Here is a 23,956-nt window from a genome sequence, read left to right as displayed (position 1 = left end):
GCCCAGGACGTCATATGACGTAGGCGGGCGGGAAGTGGTTAATGGGATTTTATGTGATAGACAAACACAAAGCGGCACGTAATTGTGAAGTTGAAGGAAAATGATAAATGGTTTTCAAAATGTTTTACAAATAAATATGTGAAAAGTGTGGTGTGCATTTGTATTCAGCCTCCTTTACTCTGATACCCCTAAAAAAACTTAAAAACTCAAATCTAGTGGAACCAATTGCCTTCAGAAGTCACCTAATTAGTAAATAGAGTCCACCTGTGTGTAGTTTAATCTCAGTATAAATACAGCTGTTCTATGAAGCTCTCAGAGGTTTGTTAGAGAACCTTTGTGAACGAACAGCATCATGAAGGCCAAGGAACACACCAGACAGGTCAGGGATAAAGTTGTAAAAGTTTAAAGCAGGGTTAGGTTATAAAAAAATATCCAAAGCTTTGAACATCTCATGGAGCACTGTTCAATCCATCATCTGAAAATGGAAAGAGTATGGCACAACTGCAAACCAACCAAGACATGGCCATCAACCTAAACTGACAGGCCGGGCAAATGGAGCTTTCTTCACAGAAGCAGCCAAGAGGCCCATGGTAACTCTGGAGGAGCTGCAGAGATCCACAGCTCAGGTGGGACAATCTGTTCTGTGAAGCCCTCAGAGGTTTGTTAGAGAACCTTTGTGAATGAACAGCATCATGAAGGCCAAGGAACACACCAGACAGGTCAGGGATAAAGTTGTAAAAGTTTAAAGCAGGGTTAGGTTATAAAAAAAATATCCAAAGCGTTGAAAATCTCAAGGAGCACTGTTCAATCCATCATCTGAAAATGGAAAGAGTATGGCACAACTGCAAACCTACCAAGACATGGCCATCAACCTAAACTGACAGGCCGGTCAAATGGAGCTTTCTTCAGAGAAGCAGCCAAGAGGCCCATGGTAACTCTGGAGGAGCTGCAGAGATCCACAGCTCAGGTGGGACAATCTGTCCACAGGACAGCTATTAGTCGTGCACTCCACAAATTTGGCCTTTATGGAAGAGTGGCAAGAAGAAAGCCATTGTTGAAAGAAAGCCATAAGAAGTCCTGTTTGCACTTTACGAAAAGCCATGTGAGGGACACGGCAAACATTTGGAAGAAGGTGCTCTGGTCAGATGAGACCAAAGTTTAACTTTTTGGCCAAAAAAGAAAACGCTATATGTGGGGGGACACTAACACTGCACATTACCCTGAACACACCATCTCCACCGCGAAACATGATGGTGGCAGCATCATGTTGTGGGGATGCTTTTCTTCAGCAGGGACAGGGAAGCTGGTCAGAGTTGATGGGAAGATGGATAGACCCAAATACAGGGAAATCTTAATAGAAAAGCTGTTAGAGTCTGCAAAAGACTTGAGACTGGGGCAGAGGTTCACCTTGCAGCAGGACATCAACTCTAAACATACAGCCAGAGCTACAATGGAATGGTTTGGATCAAAGCATATTCATGTGTTAGAATGGCGCAGTCAAAGTCCAGACCTAAATCCATTTGAGGATCTGTGGCAAGACTTGAAAATTGCTGTTCACAGACGCTCTCCATCCAATCTAACAGGGCTTGAGCTATTTTTCAAAGAAGAATGGGCAAAAATGTCACTCTAGATGTGCAAAGCTGGTAGAGACATACCTAAAAAGACTTGCAGCTGTAATTGAAGATAAAGGTGGTTCTACAAAGTATTGACTCAGGGGGGCTGAATACAAATGCACGCCATACTTTTCACATATTAATTCATAAAAAAAATTGAAAATCATTTATCATTTTCCTTCCACTTCACAATTATGTGCCACTTTGCGTTGGTCTTTCATATTAAATCCCAATAAATTACATTCACGTTTTTGGGAGTAACATGACAAAATGTGGAAACTTTTAAGGAGTATGATTACCTTTTCAAGGCACTGTATAGCCATGTTTGTATTGATGAATGTGATTTGAGCTAGTTCCCTGCTTATAACATTGCAGGAACTACCAGAAAATGGTAAAGCCCACAACAAAAAGCTCCCCATAGCTAGGTCTATTAAAAAATGGCAGATCCACAACAAAATGGCGGCGGGTAATCGTGTGCTCTGTAGACTATTTAAGGAGGTCCAATCTGATGTCAGTAGTAGGGGGTCCCCTGAAGATGTGCATTCACACAAAACGCGTAGTAAGGAGCTCTACACGCTGACTTTATCCTGCCATATCTGGTTCCCAGATCAGCCACCATCTTGGTGTGTTCGGCCTCTTTGTATTTGTTTAATCCACGTGGCATTCTTTAATGCTGTATGCTTTTACATAATAAAAATAAAATACTACACTATTATATGATTTTGAACACAGTGTGGTGAGCTAGCTACCATACAAGACGAGCTGCCAGGATGTGTCCGATCGCTATAGAGAGAAATCTATTGTAGGGATCAGGAATGAGGTCTCTTCTGATGACATATAACATCATTTTTTATATAGTTTGAGTGCTGCACTATGTTTACATTTAGGTTAATTTGAGTGTTGCAATCTCTCAGTGCAAGCTGCTAAAGCTCCCTAGCACTTACTACACCATGTGTTTTTATAACACTGGTCTAAAAAATTGGGAACTATCGACCTCGGAGATAAAATTTGCTAATTCTTACATATTTTGATTAGATGAATTAGAAAACGTGATAAAGGTGATAAAGGTGCTGGTTGGCTAAAGTTTTCAAGATATTTCACAATGAAGACTTATTCACAGGCGAGTATATTTGCCTACAAGGGAGGGAGGTGTCTGATGATTATGATGCCTTGTAACTTCTCGACAAAGTATGGTAGAACAATGAAAATGGTACATCATGGAAGTCTATAAAATTTATCTTCACTTTGTGTCATTGCCTAACATTCCCAAGGAGCAGTTATGTGATATTTTCCATCAAAAGCCAAGATGCCTTGAAACTGAGTAAACAGCGCAGATAACGTCTGCTACATTTGTGGTGAGGTTACATTTGCATCTCAAAAGTGCAGTATGATGGCAGTGGTAAAAAAAAGGCATACCACCTATATGTTGGATGCAAAATAGGGGATCAGGACAAGAGCTGGGCCCTTCATTATTGTTGTACTGGATTTGCAACTTATTTGCGTCATTGGCTAAACAAGAAGAAAAAGTCCATGCCTTTCTCAGTCCCATTGTTGTGGAAGGAGCAAAAAAATGTTACATGAAAAAACAATAAATGAATGGAAAGTTATGTTATTAGTATGAATAAAAAGATACATTTATAATGATTGGTGTGGCACCATTCTCATTGCTATATCATATTTTTCAGAAAAGTTATGGAGCATAATCCCACACCCCCCTCGTAATTTTGAATTATTTTGATGCAAGTTTGACCTGAAACTGTATCTTGGAAATTGGAGCCAATTGATACTCAGGACTTAAATTTTCCTTTATTAGCGACTCAATTGTGGTAAGGCTTTCTCCTTGTAGACCAGTGTAATAAGTTAGCCTGTAGGAAGGTGCAGTCTTTTTTCTCCAGTGCAGGTGAACCGCATTGGCATTGCAGAGAGAGAGGAAGTCGAGAAAAGCCTAGTTTCTCTATGGTTTCCTGGGTCACAAGGCGGCAGCTATACGATTGAATGCTGTGACTCTGGCAGCCATATTTAGGACACTGGCTCTGTGGCTTGGTGCGCATTTTGCGTGTGGCTAGAGTAGGGACAGCTCCACCTGTCTGTCAGGGACAGTGCTTAGCATCAGGGAGAAGTTTCTGATAAGTAGGGAAAGTGTAGGGACACACCATCCTTCCTGGAAGCCTCCCCACTACTCTGCTACTACTCATCGCTGTTGTATCCTGTCAGTGCTCCTGGTCAGGTTGCCTTCCCATCTGGCTTGTTGTATTTTGGTGAATTTCAGTTTCATGCACCCAGACTCAGTGTTTTCTGCTGTCCAACCACGTTGTACCTACCCACAAGCCAGCGTGACCATTACTCTCAAATATCTTTTTACTAAGGACTGATATCAATAATTAGTTATACAGATTTTCCTCATACAATTAGACCTGTACCAGTGTCCTGGGGGAGGGGTTTGGTGCTGTGGACGGTGGACCATTAGGCTGACGAAGGGGAAGTGTCTCAGAAAATGAGTTTCCAGGGTTCCTGAGAGCGGCCTGCTATTATACCTCAGTGGTGGTGTTTGACCCTTATATGAATGTTTCATGAATGTCTGTAGTGCGATTCATCTTCATGCCCATAGTGGTGGCTGCACAGGCTTAATATTGGAAACATTACAGGATTTTGATGCTGAGTATTCATATATGTGCACCCTCTGTATCCATACTTGTGAGCGCAATATTTGCTGTCTGTTTTTATGTGTACTATTCAATACAGGTATCACTGAACTACGTACAGTGTGGACAGAAAGTATTCAGACACCCTTAAATTTTTCACTCTTTGTTATATTGCAGCCATTTGCTAAAATCATTTAAGTTCATTTTTTTCCTCATTAATGTACACACAGCACCTGGTATTGACAGAAAAACACAGAATTGTTGACATTTTTGCAGATTTATTAAAAAAGAAAAAAATGAAATATCACGTGGTCCTAAGTATTCAGACCCTTTGCTCAGTATTTAGTAGAAGCACCCTTTTGATCTAATACACCCAAGAGTCTTTTTGGGAAAGATGCAACAAGTTTTTCACACCTGGATTTGGGGAAGCTCTGCCATTCCTCCTTGCAGATCCCCTCCAGTTCTGTCAGGTTGGATGGTAAATGTTGGTGGACAGCCATTTTTAGGTCTCTCCAGAGATGCCCAATTGGGCTTAAGTCAGGGCTCTGGCTGGGCCATTCAAGAACAGTCACGGAGTTGTTGTGAAGCCACTCCTTCGTTATTTTAGCTGTGTGCTTAGGGTCATTGTCTTGTTGGAAGGCAAACCTTCGGCCCAGTCTGAGGTCCTGAGCACTCTGGAGAAGGTTTTCGTCCAGGATATCCCTGTACTTGGCCGCATTCATCTTTCCCTCGATTGCAACCAGTTGTCCTGTCCCCGCAGCTGAAAAACACCCCCACAGCATGATGCTGCCACCACCATGCTTCACTGTTGGGACTGTATTGCACAGGTGATGAGCAGTGCCTGGTTTTCTCCACACATACCACTTAGAATTAAGGCCAAAAAGTTCTATCTTGGTCTCATCAGACCAGAGAATCTTATTTCTCACCATCTTGGAGTCCTTCAGGTGTTTTTTAGCAAACTCCATGCGGGCTTTCATGTGTCTTGCACTGAGGAGAGGCTTCCATCAGCCACAGTGACCTTTGGGTTTTTCTTTACTTCTCTCACCAAGGCTCTTCTCCCCCGATAGCTCAGTTTGGCCAGGCGGCCAGCTCTAGGAGGGGTTCTGGACATCCCAAACGTCTTTCATTTAAGGATTATGGAGGCCACTGTGCTCTTAGGAACCTTAAGTGCAGCAGAATTTTTTTTGTAACCTTGGCCAGATCTGTGCCTTGCCGCAATTCTGTCTCTGAGCTCTTCAGGCAGTTCCATTGACCTCATGATTCTCATTTGCTCTGACATGCACTGTGAGCTGTAAGGTCTTATATAGACAGGTGTGTGGCTTTCCTAATCATGTCCAATCAGTATAATCAAACACAGGTGGACTCAAATGAAGGTATAGAACCATCTCAAGGATGATCAGAAGAAATGGACAGCACCTGAGTTAAATATATGAATGTCACAGCAAAGGGTCTGAATACTTAAGACCATGTGATATTTCAGTTTTTCTTTTTTAATAAATCTGCAAAAATGTCAACAATTCTGTGTTTTTCTGTCAATATGGGGTGCTGTGTGTACATTAATGAGGAAAAAAATGAACTTAAATGATTTTAGCAAATGGCTGCAATATAACAAAGAGTAAAAAATTTAAGGGGGTCAGAATACTTTCCGTCCCCACTGTAGTTTTTCTTGCTCCCTTGTACACCCTCTTTTGTTACAGAATGTCTTTTGGATTCCCAATCCAACTTCAAGTGGCAGCAAAGGCACAAAGCAAGTGACAGCTTTGTATGTTTTGCACACAGTTTTACCTTCTGGATAATTTTAATTGATATGCTATGATTTTAGGATGGTATATATTTTATATATATATATATATATATATAGATATATATATATATATATTTTATATATATATATATATCTATATATATATATATATATATATATAGATATATATATATATATATTTATTTCAAAGCCAATAAAAAAACATTTTTCGAACACCATCTCAACTGCGTTAAACCGACCGCGGGAACTTTTCAAAATAGTCGCCCAATCAATGAACCCTACCTGCTTAGAGCCCCCAGCAAATGATACTCAAGAATTCTGCAATGAGCTATCAAATTTCTTCATCGACAAAATCGACAATATCCGGAAATCAATCAAAAGAAAAAAACAACTCCCCCAAAGCAAGAAGAGGATACCGACACGAACATCACAAAACCACCAGATTTCTCTTTAACACCAATCTCCACTGATACGACTAGAAACATTATGAGAAGTCTTTGAGACAGCACATCTCCAAATGACATAATTCCCACAAAACTCCTGAAAGAGTGTTCCGACATTCTGGCCCCTACTATAACACACCTCATAAATCAGTCATTCAAAGAGGGGATTGTGCCAACCACCCCCAAGCAAGGTATCATCAAACCCCTACTAAAGAAACCCAATCTCGACCCTAAGGACCCTAACTACCGCAAACCAATAACAAGCCTCAACACCATCTCCAAGATTATGGAGAAAGCGGTAGTACAACAGCTACAGCGCCACCTGGACACACACCAACTCCTGGATCCTCTGCAATCAGGCTTTCGCCCAGGGCATGGCACAGAAACAGCACTTCTCAAAATATGGGACGATGTCCTGGAAGCAGCAGATGATGGAGAATCATGTCTCCTGGCACTATTAGACCTCAGTGCAGCATTTGATACAGTGGACCACAATACTCTACTCGCCCGCCTCACAGAAGTAGCAGGAGTCACAGACTCTGGTCTAAAATGGTTTGCATCCTTCTTAGAGAATCGCTCTCAGACAGTGAGACTGGGAGCATTCACCTCGGAAACCCGCACAATCTCCTGTGGAGTCCCGCAGGGTTCACCCTTATCACCAGTCCTATTCAACATCTACATCCGCCCACTCCTCAAAATCATCAGAAAATCGGACCTCTGCTTCTACTCATACGCTGATGACACCCAACTATACCTTCGCATCACCGGACAAAAAGACCACCATCAACAATTAGAGAAATGCCTCACTCTGATAGATGATTGGATGACCATTAGCTCCCTCAAACTCAACGGTTCAAAAACAGAACTTCTTCTCCTACAGGCTAACCAAAATGCCAAAAACAAGACTCCGTGGACACCTCCCACCATCTTAGGACAGACCATCTCTCCGAGCATCAAAGTCAAGAGTCTCGGAGTTATCTTTGACTCAGGAATGACAATGGATGCACAAATAGGATCCGTAGTTAGCGGATACCACCATCTCCTTCGCCTGTTACGTAGACTTATCCCCTTCATCACAGAACAGGACAAAGCAGCAGTAGTTGGAACAATCATCAATTCCCGACTCGATTACGCTAACTAGCTCTACATAGGATTACCCCAATATCAGCTTGCGCGCTTACAACTCATCCAAAATGCGGCGGCAAGACTGTTAACAGGAAAAAAACCCTGGGAGTCAATCTCCCCATCCCTGAGGAGCCTACATTGGCTTACCGTAAAGAACCGGATCACATTCAAGACCCTCTGCCTTACCCACAAATGCATACAAGGAAACGCGCCTCAATACCTTCGATAGAAAATAAAACACTACACACCCAATCGCAATCTTCGATCATCTAACCAAAACCTCCTTCTCATTCCCAAATACCGCTACAAAGCAAAGGGAGAACGAAGATTTGCAGTCCAAGGACCTCGGCTATGGAACACACTTCCGCCCCACATCCGCATGGAGGAAAACCACCTGGCTTTCAGGAAAAAACTCAAGACCTTCCTCTTCTAGAAGCTACAACACCAAACGCATTAGCGCCTTGAGGCGATTCAGTTCACATTTGCAGCGCTTTATACATTTTTCATTCATTCATTCATTTATATATATATATATATATATATATATATATATATATATATATATATATATATATATATATATATAAACTATTATGTGAGGTGATACAAAATTATGTTATACTTTGCTGCATTTTTATTTTACAGCAGATGGAAGTAGTTTATAGTTAGGGCATCAAGCGCTTACATATGGTGATACCACAAATGTGAGACTTTTTTACAGCCTATTTACAGAGTGGCCCAAAATCCAAGAGGCAGCTTCAGGCTTTCTAGGGCCATAAATTACACAACTAAATTCCTGACTACCTATCACACTCGTAGAGGCCCTGGAGCACCAGTACAGTTGAAATACTTAACAAATACCACGTTTTGGAGAGGAAACACCCCAAGGTATTTTTAAGAGTCATGGTCAGTTATTTGAAGATTTAAACTTTATATTTTTCATGATAACTGTCTAAGCAGTCATTTCTTTACACTGTTCGGCTTCATTGAGTACTACTGTGAACTCTATGATTGGCTATGTCCAATGTGATCACTATAACCAATCACAGAGTTCACAGTAGTAAACAATGGATGAATGAAAGACCAGCATTGTTTACTACTATTACTGTGATTTCTGTGTTTGGCCACAGCGATCACATGGTACAGAGCCAATCACAAAGGTGGACACATATATGCATTACGCGCAAGAGGTTAAAAAATGAAATCACAAACAATTAAATAGAATGTCTAGTGGGTTTTTTTGTTTTTTTTTAATATACTTTTTTTTCCAGTCAGGTTAACAACAAATAATAAAACAAATTTCTATCAGCGCAAATATTAATAACCTTAATCACTATGTAGTCATATGAATAATAGGTGATATAACAAAATCCCACAAAAAATGAAAAATACCCCCCCCCCCACCTGGCTGCTGCACACACAGAAAATGTGCAAATGATAATAACCTTAATCACTATGTAGTGATATGAGTAGTAAGTGATGTGACAAAATCCCACCACAAACCAAAAATTGAAAAATACCCCCCCACCTGGCTGCTGCACACACAGAAAATGCGTTCACTTCACATAAAGAATATACATAACAAAACAGTGTTGCGCTTCCTAAATAACTACAAATAAATCCTTAAAGAGAATAGATGATCAACTTGCAATAATGCAAGATACTGAGTGCACAATCAAATGTTCGTGTTCCCTGACTGGGAGTAGTGAACAATACACAATAATTAAATATATGTGTACCCTATATGGGAATAATGAAAAATAAACAATAAAGATAAAGTCCACACACTCAAAAAAAAGAAAAAGAAAAAAAAATTGAATAAAAATTAGAGTCCAATTGCACAAAAATAATCCTGAGAGTCTTCTGCACAAAAACACACCACACTCCACCAGTGCATAAACGTGAAAATGCAAGTGCTCTCCTCCACCTCAATATCCTAGCTGCTCACCTCACGTTCTGACCCCTGTTTCACCAGAAGGTCAGATAAAGCAGGTTCCCTCTCAGGGATATAAACAAATCAGCTGGTCATGGAACTCCTATTCTGTCCGTGCTGCCTCCGGCTAATTAGATGGATATCAGCCAGTACAAATTCCCTCAATGGGGTCCGGTGCACATAGGAACAGAAAAGGCAAAATCTAGTGCTCAAAACGGTTTATTTCCTCATATAAACATTAAAACGTTACTCACAAATGCGGCACTTGAACAGTGCGGGCTCAGGATGCATAGAAACGACAAGATACTCCCGGGATGACGTTGCCACTGTGACTTCTTCTACCTTATACGCGTTACATCAAATCGGCTACTATACCACCGTGACTTCTTCAGTAAGGGTTGAAGACTGGATGTCTCATCGCTGTTTAACCACTTCCCGCCCGCCCTATAGCGGATTGACGTCCGGGAAGTGGTTCTGTTATCCTGACTGGACATCATATGACGTCCAGCAGGATAACATGCCGCAGCGCGCCCCCGGGGGCGCGCATCGCGGCGATCGGTGGAGCGGTGTGTCAGTCTGACACACCGCTACACTGATCTTGGTAAAAAGCCTCCGGCGGAGGCTCTTTACCACGTGATCAGCCGTGTCCAATCACGGCTGATCACGCTGTCAATAGGAAGAGCCGTTGATCAGCTCTTCCTCACTCGCGTCTGACAGACGCAAGTAGAGGAGAGCCGATCGGCGGCTCTCCTGGCAGGGGGGGTCTGCGCTGATTGTTTATCAGTGCAGCCCCCCCGCAGATCACCACACTGGACCACCAGGGATCGCCACTAGGACCACCAGGGAAGGGGCAACATGTGGATGGCCAGGTATGTACCCCATGGCCATCCACATGTGCCCAGTGTGCCAAATCTGTGCCAATCAGTGCCCACAAATGGGCACTGATTGGCGCAATTATGTTGCAGTGATGCCCAGCAATGCCACCCTTAGGGGCATCACTGCAAATAAGCAATGCCATCAGTGCCACCCATCAGTGTCCATTCATGCCACCTGTCAGTGCCCATCCGTGCCCATCAGTGCCCATCTATCAGTGCCCATCCATGCCCATCTGTGCCAACTATCAGTGCCACCCATAAGTAACCATCAATGCCACCTACAAGTGCCCATCAATGCCACCTATGAGTGCCCATCAGTGCCGCCTATAAGTGCCCATCCGTGCCACCTATGAGTGCCCATCAGTTCCGCATACCAGTGCCACCTATCAGTGCCCATCAGTGCCACCTATCAGTGCCCATCAGTGGCGCCTATCAGTGCCCATCATCAGTGCCCGTCAGTGCCACCTCATCAGTGCCACCTCATCGGTGCCACCTCATCTGTGCCCATCAGTGCCACCGTATCAGTGCCCGTCAGTGCAGCCATATCAGTGCCCGTCATTGAAGAAGAAAACGTATTTATTTACAAAAAGTTTTAACAGAAACAAAGAAAAACGTGTTTTTTTTCAAAATTTTCGGTCTTTTTTTATTTGTTGCGCAAAAAATAAAAACCGCAGAGGTGATCAAATACCACCAAAAGAAAGCTCTATTTGTGGGAACAAAATGATAAAAAATTTGTTTGGGTACAGTGTAGCATGACCGCGCAATTGTCATTCAAATTGCGACAGCGCTGAAAGCTGAAAATTGGTCTGGGCGGGAAGGTGTCTAAGTGCCTGGTATTGAAGTGGTTAAATAATAATAATAATCTCTAATCAAGTGTGTTGCATCGTCACTTCCTGGTCCAGCCCACCTTGCTGAGCCAGGCATCATGGCACACCCATCCGGGCTGACACAGGAAAAAGATGCCCTTAGGGGCATCACTGCAAATAAGCAATGCCATCAGTGCCACCCATCAGTGTCCATTCATGCCACCTGTCAGTGCCCATCCGTGCCCATCAGTGCCCATCTATCAGTGCCCATCCATGCCCATCTGTGCCAACTATCAGTGCCACCCATAAGTAACCATCAATGCCACCTACAAGTGCCCATCAATACCACCTATGAGTGCCCATCAGTGCCGCCTATAAGTGCCCATCCGTGCCACCTATGAGTGCCCATCAGTTCCGCATACCAGTGCCACCTATCAGTGCCCATCAGTGCCACCTATCAGTGCCCATCAGTGCCGCCTATCAGTGCCCATCATCAGTGCCCGTCAGTGCCACCTCATCAGTGCCACCTCATCGGTGCCACCTCATCTGTGCCCATCAGTGCCACTGTATCAGTGCCCGTCAGTGCAGCCATATCAGTGCCCGTCATTGAAGAAGAAAACGTATTTATTTACAAAAAGTTTTAACAGAAACAAAGAAAAACGTGTTTTTTTTCAAAATTTTTGGTCTTTTTTTATTTGTTGCGCAAAAAATAAAAACCGCAGAGGTGATCAAATACCACCAAAAGAAAGCTCTATTTGTGGGAACAAAATGATAAAAAATTTGTTTGGGTACAGTGTAGCATGACCGCGCAATTGTCATTCAAATTGCGACAGCGCTGAAAGCTGAAAATTGGTCTGGGCGGGAAGGTGTCTAAGTGCCTGGTATTGAAGTGGTTAAATAATAATAATAATCTCTAATCAAGTGTGTTGCATCGTCACTTCCTGGTCCAGCCCACCTTGCTGAGCCAGACCTCATGGCACACCCATCCGGGCTGACACAGGAAAAAGAAAAAACATGGACCTTGCTTTGTGCACTGGCCCAAATCATTTGGTGGAGGGGAGATTATGGTGTGGGGTTGTTTTTCAGGGATTGGGCTTGGCCCCTTAGTTCCAATGAAGGGAACTCTTAAGGCATCAGCATACCAAGACATTTTGGACAATTTCATGCTCCCAACTTTGTGGGAACAGTTTGGGGATGGCCCTTCCTGTTCCAACATGACTGTACACCAGTGCAGAAGGAAGATCCCCCCAGGATATGTCATCCCAAATTCTGTTCACCGCGACACTGGACCATATGACTCCCAACGCCCAAAATAAAGTCTCTACAAAGATTAAAACAAGTACCGTATAGTATCAGATGAATAGGTTATATAACCTGTGGTGTGCGGCAGCCGGCTCTAGGCGCGGCAGGGATACTTAAGGCATTGCCTGCCCTGCATTTGAAATGCTTGCTCCAAGCTGCCAGGCTGATGGCCAGACTTTGACCTTCTCTCTGTGGTGCTGAGTGTGAACCATATTGATTGCACTTATACCCCGACTTACATGGTGGACTTTGGTAATGTTGGTTATACAACCCATTATTTGGATAGTATATGGTACTTGTTTTAATCTTTGTAGAGACTCTATTTTGGGTGTGGGAGTCATATGGTCCAGTGTCGTGGTGAACAGACTTTGGGATGACACATACTGGGGGATCTTCCTTCTTGGTCCCTGTGGTCATATATGTATATATTTGAGCCACATGCTACCTTGAAGTGAGTATATAAATGTGCAAGAAAGGTATGGCGCTCTCTCATATTAAACCTTCAATTAATAATGTGATAATTCAATTTAACCCAGCAAGAATAGAATAGGAAAGTAATTTGGTGGCTAAGAAACAATTGCAAATCTGTAACTGTGACAAATCAGTGAAGAAACAGTCCAAAAGGAGTTAGTTCTACATAGTTTCACACAAAGCAAAAAAAAAAAAAAAAAATCACCGTGATTCAGAGCAAAAAAAAAAACTTCAATGAATGAATGAATGAATGAACAATTTGTATAGCACTACAAATGCGAACTGAATCGCTTCAAGGAGCTCCACCATAGATTATGCATATAAAATGCCCACTCACCAGAACGGAACTTTAAATAAAAAAAAAGCCTGGGTCAGTAAATTATATATCTCATTCAGCAATACAGATGGAAAATGAATCCTTTCACTTTGATGGAAATCAAGCATCAGCTCGGAAAAAAATAAAAACATCATCGCGCAAACATCTTTGGCAACAGTGAATCCAAGCAAACATCAAGGTGCACGCGGCTGAACATACAGTGTGTTTTTCTACCCCAGAGCCATACATGTCGGTGCCAACTTATAGCACATTCTAATGTAAGTGTGCATTACCTTGTTGTTTGCTTGGATTAACTGTTGCCAAACATGTTTGCGCGATGATGTTTGTATTTTTTTCCAAACTAATGCTTGATTTCCAACAAAGTGAAAGGATTTGTTTTCCATCTGTATTGCTGAATGAGATATATCATTTACTGACCCAGGCTTTTTTGATTTAAAGTTCCGTTCCAGTGAGTGTGCACTTTATATGCATAATCTATGGTGGAGCACTCATTGAAGGTTTTTCTGCTCTGAATCACAGTGATTGGACTCGTTTTTTCTTTTACTTTGTGTGAAGCTATATAGAACAAATTCATTTGGACTGTTTCTTCACTGATTTGTCACAGTTATATATTTGCAATTGTTTCTTAGCCACAAATTACTTTCCCATTCTACTATTCGCTGAGTTAAATTAAATTGTCACATTATTAATTGATGAAGGTTTAATATGACATAGCGCCATACCTTTCTTACACATTTATTCACTGATTGGAGTGGTATAGCCATATCCACTCTTAAAGGGGCAGCTTCACTCATTCATATATATTCACTTATTTTCTGGCACCATCACTTGTCAGCTACTTACTCTCACTTGGAGTATATAACATTTGCTCTAAGGGTCATTACAATGGGGTGGGCCCTCTAATGGTGAATTTGTATTGATCAGTATATATACCCCCCTTCGCCTTTCAGCTCCTTCTACAGAGTCCCATGATACTGGCCATTTTGTTACTTCTATCCACCCCCTGAAATAATTTATTCATTGGGATATCCTCACCACCATACATATAAAGATTTTACATCTAAGTTTCTTAAGAATATTCTTCTTTATGTAGACCTGTTCAAGCTGGAAGTATACATAAATGTATCTGGAAATACAGTATGATTAAACTGTCATCTTGGCCGTCTCTGTGCCTTTTGGTTGGGGGGTTGCTCGCCTTTGGTACCCTTTGCCTGGGGGTGATGGCGGACCTTCTTTTAGCTGGCTGTGATTATTGGTAGGGGCACACATTGTTCATATGCATAGTGCTACTTTTCATGTGTCATATTTCCATGTACTGCATAACATACCGTGATATTTATACTATGTTTTTGTAGGTAATCTGCTCCTTTCTTGTCTGGGTGCTGAGGAAGCCATATGTTTGGAGAAACATTGACCCCACAGACAACTGCTCATCACACACTCCAGCCATTGTGATTACATTCATCTGGTTGCAAACATGGTTAGGTTTACCAATTGCTGTATTATATACTATTTTTAGTTATTCTGAATATACCCCCAAGAGAATTGGAGGTGGTATTTTGTTTTGAATGTATTTTTAACTAATGTACAATAAAGCATATGCTTTTTTTATATATACTTGTGTCTCCACCATGTCGCTGCTATAGTCCGCATTTGTAGGCTACTGGAGCGTAGTCTCCAGTTCTGGCCTTTCTCTCTCAGAGCCCTAGCTCATCACTACTTCTGGCATTTATGGAAGAAACATATTGGGATTCTATGGTATGTATGCATGGTGCTGCTGAGCAGGTAGAAGTCACTAGTGGTGGTGTATGTAGTATTTTGTATCAGTTAGAGGTGGGTAAAAATTGTCACTTATACAAGATTTCCTAATTTTCATATAATGAATGAATGAATGATTTGTATAGCGCTGCAAATGCGAACTGAATTGCCTCAAGGCGCTAGATCTGTCCTGTGTTGTCCAGCTTCTTAGAAGAGGTAGGTCTTGAGTTTCTTCCTGAAGGTCTGATGGTTTTCTTCCATGCGCATGTGAGTAGGTAGAGCGTTCCATAACAGTGGTCCTTGGACTGCGAATCTTCGTTCTCCTTTTGTTTTGTAGTGGGTTTTTGGAATAAGGAGGAGGTTTTGATTAGAAGATCGAAGACTGCGATTGGGTGTGTAGTGCTTTATTTTCTCGCATAGGTATTGAGGAGCATTTCCTTGTATACATTTGTGGGTGAGGCAGAGGGTCTATAAGGTAATCCTTTTAGCAAAGGCACAGCTGTGTTTGCAATGTGATATGCAAATATATGGCTACTTGGGGCTGAGAGGTTAATATCACCTTAAACTTCACTGAGGGCATTAAATGGAGAATCTGTTTATGAAGAAGTATGTATGTACCCTGTGTGCTGGGTTGAGTGGTTTGTGCCCATCTCCATGTCTGTGTATCTATCACTTTAATTGACTGTAAGGAAGTATGTGACTGTTCTAGAAATTTTTTAGATAGACAACTCCTATCCTCATATTGATTAGTGGTTCCAAATTAGAAAACTACTGCAGTAGGGAGCAGACACAAAAAGATACACTCAGCAACTTTAGAAAAAACTGTTCTGTTTTATTTGACGCAATTGAAGGTTTTTATACACATGATTACGTAGGAATCACATTAATATAACAATTGTACTTTTATGGTAATAAGGAACATAACATAGGCAGGCTAATTCTTATCAGGACTCGAAAAAAATGCAAACATGTAATGAAAACATTAGTGCAGTGTTCACACTGAGTACAGTGTGCAATACATAGGCAAAGCATACAAAATAGAATACAATTTTATACAGAATTTACAATTTCCTTAACAGTGACATACTTGTAATTTTCTTACGCAATATATAACATTTTGCTTGGTCACAAATGGACCCCTCCTCGAGTATCACTTGAAGTAAAAAGGACACGCTAATTGATTTTGTGTCTAGGGGCATGGTAAGCACTAGGCAGTTCAGCAATGTCTTGTTATAAAGGCACAGACACAGGTGCATTGTCAATTGATGTTGTTCTTAATAATAATAATACTAATTAACTAACAAGTCAAGGGTCTCTTGCTCTGCCTCATTCCAGTTCCAGGCTGATAATTATCCTTTCGTCACAGGCAGTAAAACAAAGAGTACACTTGTATTTTAAGTAATAATTTACAGACAAACTGGCTAATTTCTAGGGGATGGAAACACACAGTGACTAACTCATTAGTCACTGTGGTCGAAAATAACCCAGAAAGACCATTAAAATGTATATTAACTATGCCAATGCAAAGGAAACACAAGTATGCAGAACAATGGTGGTTATTAAATTCAGCAACATGTATAGAAACAGGAGTACTGCACGTTACAGATATATTTAATAAGGTAGCACAAGACTATATACAAAGAGTAGTAACCCCTATCAACAAGAGTTACCCTTATACCAACATCAGAGAATTGGTCTTAAAAGAACATTTTGATTCCTGTTTCTTGCACTCGCATTAATATTCTTTCCTTTAAAAATTAAACTCTAATGCCCTGTACACACGGTCGGATTTTCCGACGGAAAATGTGTGATAGGACCTTGTTGTCGGAAATTCCAACCGTGTGTAGGCTCCATCACACATTTTCCATCCGATTTTCCGACACACAAAGTTTGAGAGCAGGCTATAAAATTTTCCGACAACAAAATCCGTTGTCGGAATTTCCGATCGTGTGTACACAAATCCGACGCACAAAGTGCCACACATGCTCAGAATAAATAAAGAGATGAAAGCTATTGGCTACTGCCCTGTTTAGAGTCCCGACATATGTGTTTTACATCACAGCGTTCAGAACGATTGGATTTTCCGACAACTTTGTGTGACCGTGTGTATGCAAGACAAGTTTGAGCCAACATCCGTCTGAAAAAATCCCAGGATTTTGTTGTCGGAATGTCCGATCAATGTCCGACCGTGTGTACGGGGAATTAATGTTAAATCTAAGCACAAAGTACTTAAATTTCTGGCCATTGAAGGATGCAATAAATCTAATTTTGCAACTATTTACCAGGGTAGTTGACACTTTTCTTCCTGATTGCATTTGCTCAGATGTTCAATGAAAGGAATGGAAAATTTAATAATACCAAAACAGCAAGGGTGTTGAATGACTGGATATTTAAGATTTGAGCAAAATTTGGAGTAAATGGCCAAAATTTAGAACCCAGGTGCCTTGGGTCTCGTTCATATCACATATAGTGAACCAGGATGCTCAGACAAGTACAGTTTGTGTTGTATCAACACTATGGCAGCCCCTAGTGATGGAACTGTGACTTTTGATACTCTTTATCAGAAAAGTTAACTTGCGGGTATCTCAAATCCCTCTGTGTAGGACATTCTGTAAATGAGGGTGTCAAAATAATGAGGCATTTAAAACTGATCGGGGCTGTAATGTATTGTCGGATCCAGGCAATATAAATAAAATTCATGAAAAAAAAAATGGCATGGGTTCTCCCTCCCAGTTCATTACCAGGCCCTTTGGGTCTGGTATGAATATTAAGTGAAACCCAAACCAAAATTAGAAAAAGTTAACAAAAATTGTGGGGGGTCCCCCCAAAATTCATACCGGCCCTTCAGGTCTGGATATTAACCACTTCAATACAGAGCATTTATACATACTTCCTGTCCTCTGCCGGAGAGATCAAGAGCTTTCTTTTGGTGGTATTTAATCACCACTGGGTTTTTTATTTTTTGCGACATAAGTGAAAAAAGAGCTGAAATTTTGAAAAAAAAAAAAAAAACACTTTTTTTTAGTTTCTATAATAAAATTTTGCAAATAAGTCATTTTTGTTCATAAATTTGGGCCAACATTTATACTGCTACATCTCTTTGGTAAAAATAACTCAAATTAGTGGATATTATTTAGTCTCTGTGAAAGTTATAGAGTCTACAAGCTACGGTGCAAATCATTGAAAATTGATCACACCTGATCACACCCGATGCACTAACGGCCTCTCTCATTTCTTGAGGCCCTGAAATGTCAGGAAAGAACAAATACCCCCCAAATGACCCCTTTTTGAAAAGTAGACAGTCAAAGGTATTTAGCAAGAGACATGGTGAGTTTTTTGAAGTTGTAATGTTTCCCCACAATTCTTGGGAAAATGAAGATTTTTTTTTTCACAAAATTGTCATAATAACAAGTTATTTCTCACACACAGCATATGCATACTTCCAATTACACCCCAAAATACATTCTGCTATTCCTCCCAAGTATGGTGATACCACATGCGTGTGACTTTTACACAGCCTGGCCACACAGAGAGGTCCAACAAACAGGGAGCACCATCAGGGGTTCTAGGAGTATAAATTACACCTCCAATTTCCTAACAACCTATTACATATGTGAAGGCCCTGGAGCACCAGGACAGTGGAATTACCCACAAAATGACCCCATTTTGGAAAGCAAACACCCCAACGTCTATTCTATGAGGCATAATGAGTCTTTTGAACGATTCATTTTTTTCCATAAGTCTTCGGAAAACATGGAAAGAAAATTAAAACATATTTTTTTTTTTACACAAAGTGGTCAGTTTCTAACTCAAAGCATGTATATAGCAAAAATGACACCCCAAAACACATTCTGCTACTCCTCCTGAGTATGGTGATACCACATGTGTGAGACTTTTACACAGCCTGGCCCCATTTTGGAAAACAAACACCCCAAAGTATATTCTATGAGGCATTGTGAGTATTTTGAATGGTTAATTTTTTTACACAAGTCTTCAGAAAACGTGGAAAGAAAATTACATTTTTTTTTACACAAAGTTGTCAATTTATAAGATATTAAGTCTTTTGAACGATTCATTTTTTTCCACAAGTCTTCGGAAAACATGGAAAGAAAATTAAAACATATATTTTTTTTTACACAAAGTGGTCAGTTTATAAGATATTTCTAACTCAAAGCATGTATATAGCAAAAATTACACCCCAAAACACATTCTGCTACTCCTCCTGAGTATGGCGATACCAAATGTATGAAACTTTTACACAGCCTGGCCACATACAGAGGCCCAATATTGAAGTAGTACCTTCAGGCGTTCTAGGAGCATAAATTACATATCTCATTTCATTTCTACCTATCACACTTTTGAAGGTCCTTGAGCACCAGGACAGTGGAATTACCCAAAAAATGACCCAATTTTGGAAAGCAAACATATATTCTATGAGGCATGGGCTGCAGATAGGTACTCAGGTATTCTGATGAGCTGGAGACAGGTACTCGGTTACTCTGATGGGCTGGTGACAGGTACTTGGGTACTCAGATAAACTGTGACAGGTACTCAGATGGACTGTGACAGGTACTCAGGTACTCAGATGAACTGTGACTGGTACTCAGATGAACTGTGACAGGTACTCGGGTACTCAGATGAACTGTGACAGGTACTCAGGTACTTGGGTACTCAGATGGACTGTGACAGGTACTCGGGTACTCAGATGGACTGTTACAGGTACTCTGGTACTCGGGTACTCAGATGAACTGTGACAGGTACTCAGGTACACAGATGGGCTGTGACAGGTACTCGGGTACTCAGATGGACTGTGACAGATACTCAGGTACTCAGATGGACTGTGACAGGTACTCAGGTACTCAGATGGACTGTGACAGGTACTCGGGTACTCAGATGAACTGCAACAGGTACTTTGATGAACTACGACAGGTACTTTGATGGACTGTGACAGGTCCTCTTTATCTTGGGGGGGCAATCAGTGTGGCTGGTGTACACTGTAAGCAGTAACGAAATGTTACCACAATCTCATCCTCACACATGATTAGTGTGTGAGGAGGAGAACCCAGTTACATCTCGTTACCGTGGTCCGTTGACATTCTGTGACCGGCTGTGATTGGACACAGCCGGTCACATGATAAAGAGCCAATTTTATTGGCTCTTTACTGCGATCGGGGTTGGGCTCTGTTAGGGTGACAAGCCTCATCCCCAATCGCCACTCTGCGCATGCCCTAAGGGGCGTGCACGAGCGCCGTGCACATGGGCAGTACATGTGACTGGCTGTGATTGGACACAACCAGTCACGTGGTAAAGAGCCATTTTCTATTGGCTCTTTACACGGATCTGGGATGGGCTGTGTCTGAAGGACACTACTCATCCCTGATTGCCGGGCTGCGGGCCCCCCGGGGGCCCGCAGGAGCTGCGAGAGGCCGAGGACGTCATATGACGCCTGCCCAGGATGGGAAATCCCATCTGCGGATGCCATATGACTATAGCCCGGTATTGAAGTGGTTAAGGGGAACCCTGCACCAATTTTTTTTTTTAATGGCATAGAGGTCCCCCAAAATCTATACCAGACCCTTATCCGAACACGCAACCTGGCAGGCTGCAGGAAAAGAGGGGGGGACAAGGGAGCGCTCCCCCCCGAACCATACCAGGCCACATGCCCTCAACATGGGGAGGATGTTTTGGGGTCCCCCCCAAAACATCTTGTCCCCATGTTGATGGGGACAAGGGCCTCGTCCCCACAACCCTTGCACGGTGGTTCTGGGGGTCTGCGGGTGGGGGGCATATTAATATATATATATATATATATATATATATATATATATGTATATGCACACACATACACACACACATACATATATACATCTAATCTTAAATGGAAAACAATAAAACTAATATAGTGAAAAATATAGATTTAAATGTACAGTTCCACGATAGGATCAGCAATATAAACTTATTGGTGAAAACACAATAGTTCAGCGTAAAGATGTGCACAAAAAATTGGGGGTGACGTGAAAAGTGAAGCGATGTTCCAGTACAGTGCTCCAGAATCATCCACCGCACCCCTGTGAAATGGACACTCACCGTAAAAGCTGGCTGCCGTTACAACAGCAAACATGCACTCAGTGTATATCCGCCATCTGTTGTGGGGAAGGCTGTTCAGCAATTCGCACCATCCAGATACAGCTGTAGTAAATAAAGCTTACAGGGAGCCAGATGAAGTCTCCATAGTTTGTATTTGTTGGATTTGTATGTTAAAAAACAAAATAAAATAAATCATAAAAACATATGACAATGGGTTCCACTACCAACCCGGTACCGGACAGTGGCCTGACGTCAGCACTAGTGTCACCTCCCCGATGCGTTTCATCCAATAGGATGTTATCAAGGGGTCCTGAACACCTCTTCACTTTTCAAGTCACCACCAATTTTTTTGTGTACATCTGTCAGGGCTGGGCTCAGCCCTTCTTTCTCTGAGTTGGCCGCTCAGCTGTCGGCTAATTGACAGCTCCTCTCTCCAGTTACTCAGCTGTTGATGATATCCTGCTCATCAGCCCTGCCTACTTAAGCCATCCAGTCCAGAGGAGCTCTGCCTTCACCTTGTTCAACATCACAGAAACTATCTCCTGCTATCCTGTTCAAGACTTGCTTTGCTGAAATTCCTCCCTGCTCCAAATCCTGCTTGCTGTGATACTACACTGATCCTCGACTTCTCGCTTAGCTGACTATCCGTTCCGGTTACTGAACTTTGTCAATGTTTTGACTACGTTTGCTCTTTTTACATTTATTATTAAACAAGTGTGATTTAACTGTACTTCTGTCTCCGCCTGATTTCATGGTTTCTGACAGTAGGCAAAGGCCGTGAATTCAGAAGATGCAGTTAATCCACTTATTGGTAATATCTTTTCCAGATTGGATGAACTGGATCACCGCATGGATCAGTTTGCTATGGCGTTACAAACACTCCTGAGTCGCACGGCTCACCTGGAATCTCCCACTGTGTCCACCCCAGTACAACCTATGTTGCAGACCGACCCTGCTGCTGCTCCAGTCTCTGTGCAGGCACCGACCTCAAGTATTACCTCTACAAAAAAAAGGTATGTCTATTCAGTCCAATGCAGAGGGTTTCTCAACCAGGTTGAGATATACTTTGAGATGCTGTCTCAGGCATTTCCCACGGACAGAAGCAAAGTAGGTTTCGTCATATCTTTACTTTCTAAGAGAGCCTTGGCCTAGGCAAACCCTCTATGGGAGACGCAAAAACCTGTTGTCTTGAGCTACTCTGAGTTTGTGGCTTTGTTTAAAAGGGTATTTGATGTTCCCGCATGCTCCGCTTCTGCTGCCAAGTGCCTCATGTCAATCGAACAGAGTACGAGAACTGTTGCCAACTACACCATTGAATTCCATAGCAGAGGTTGCGTGGAACAATGAGGCCCTTGTGGCTGCTTTTTCTCATGGTCTCTCGGATATCATCAAGAATGAGATAGCAGCCCGAGATATACCCACTGAGCTGGAGAGGTTGATCAAGTTTGCCATCCTCATTGACTCCAGACTAAGAGAAAGTCTCGCTTTTAAGGAGTGCTTGCCGAAGCCTCCTGTACGTTTGTCTCCGAGCTTTGCAGTCCCACCCATGCCTCCCTCACCTCCGATGCCTCCTAGTACCGAATCGGTCAGTGCAGGTGAACCCTTGCACTTGGGTTTCATGCGTCTCTCTGCGGATGAGAGAGCCTTTTAGGAGGAGGGAGAGATTGTGCCTTTGTGGCCAGGCAGGTCACTTTTTGAAGTCTTGTCTAGGGAACGCCCGAACCTTGAGGTCCTGTCATGGACAGACCTTAAGTGGCAGTGTTTCATCCCCTGTTATCCAGAAGGATAAGCCCCTGGTTTTAGTCACCCTTTCTTGGGCTGAGTCATCTGTCAAGATACAGGCTCCAATCGATTTTGGGGCTGCAGGTCTGTTCATTGATGCTGCCTTTGTATCGAAGCACTCAATTCCGCTGCAGCTGCGTGACACTTCACTTGCCATTGAGGCTCTTGACGGGAGACCTCTACAGCCTGCCCATGTGACTCTGGAGACGGTTCCGTTGTCCATGGCCGTAGGGGCTCTTCACCATGAGAAAATCCAATTCCAAGTTATTTCCTCACTTAAGTTTCCGCTGGTTATTGGTTATCCTTGGTTACAGAGGCACAACCCCTCTTTTGATTGGCTCCGTGCTGAGGTTCTCTCCTGGTCACCACAATGCCGTGAGACATGCAGAAGGTAGCCAAGGTCCTGTGCGCCACTTCACTCTCTTTCCTGCCGGAGGAGTACCGCAATTCTAACGATGTCTTTGACAAAGGTAGTAGTTTGCCTCCACACCGGCCGTATAATTGTGCAATTGACCTTCAACCTGGTGCCATACCCCCTCGTGGCCAGGTTTACCCTGTGTCAGTCTTGGAGGATAAGGCCATGGAGGAGTATGTTGCAGACACACTTTCTCGAGGTTTCATCCGCAAATCCTCATCTTGTGCTGGTTTCTTTTTTGTGAAGAAGAAGAGTGGTGAACTGAGACCTTGTATTGATTATAGGGGTCTTAATCATTTCACGATTAAGAATGCCTATCCGATTCCGTTGATTATGGAGTTATTTGACTGCCTCAAGGGAGCAACGGTTTTCACGAAGCTTGATTTGAGAGGATTAGGGAGGGCGACGAGTGGAAAACTGCGTTTAATACCAGAGCAGGCCAGAACAGGCCATTATGAGTACCTCGTAATGCCTTTTGGCCTTTGTAAGTTTTCCAGGAATTCATTAACAATGTCCTCCAAGATTTGTTGCAGTTGTGTGGTGGTTTATCTCGATGATATCCTCATATTTTCCAAGTCCCTGGAGAGCCACACAGATGTCTG

Source organism: Aquarana catesbeiana, linkage group LG06, assembly GCF_042186555.1.
Source record: "Aquarana catesbeiana isolate 2022-GZ linkage group LG06, ASM4218655v1, whole genome shotgun sequence".
Taxonomy (NCBI): domain Eukaryota; kingdom Metazoa; phylum Chordata; class Amphibia; order Anura; family Ranidae; genus Aquarana; species Aquarana catesbeiana.
Note: the sequence above shows the minus strand (reverse complement) of the source record.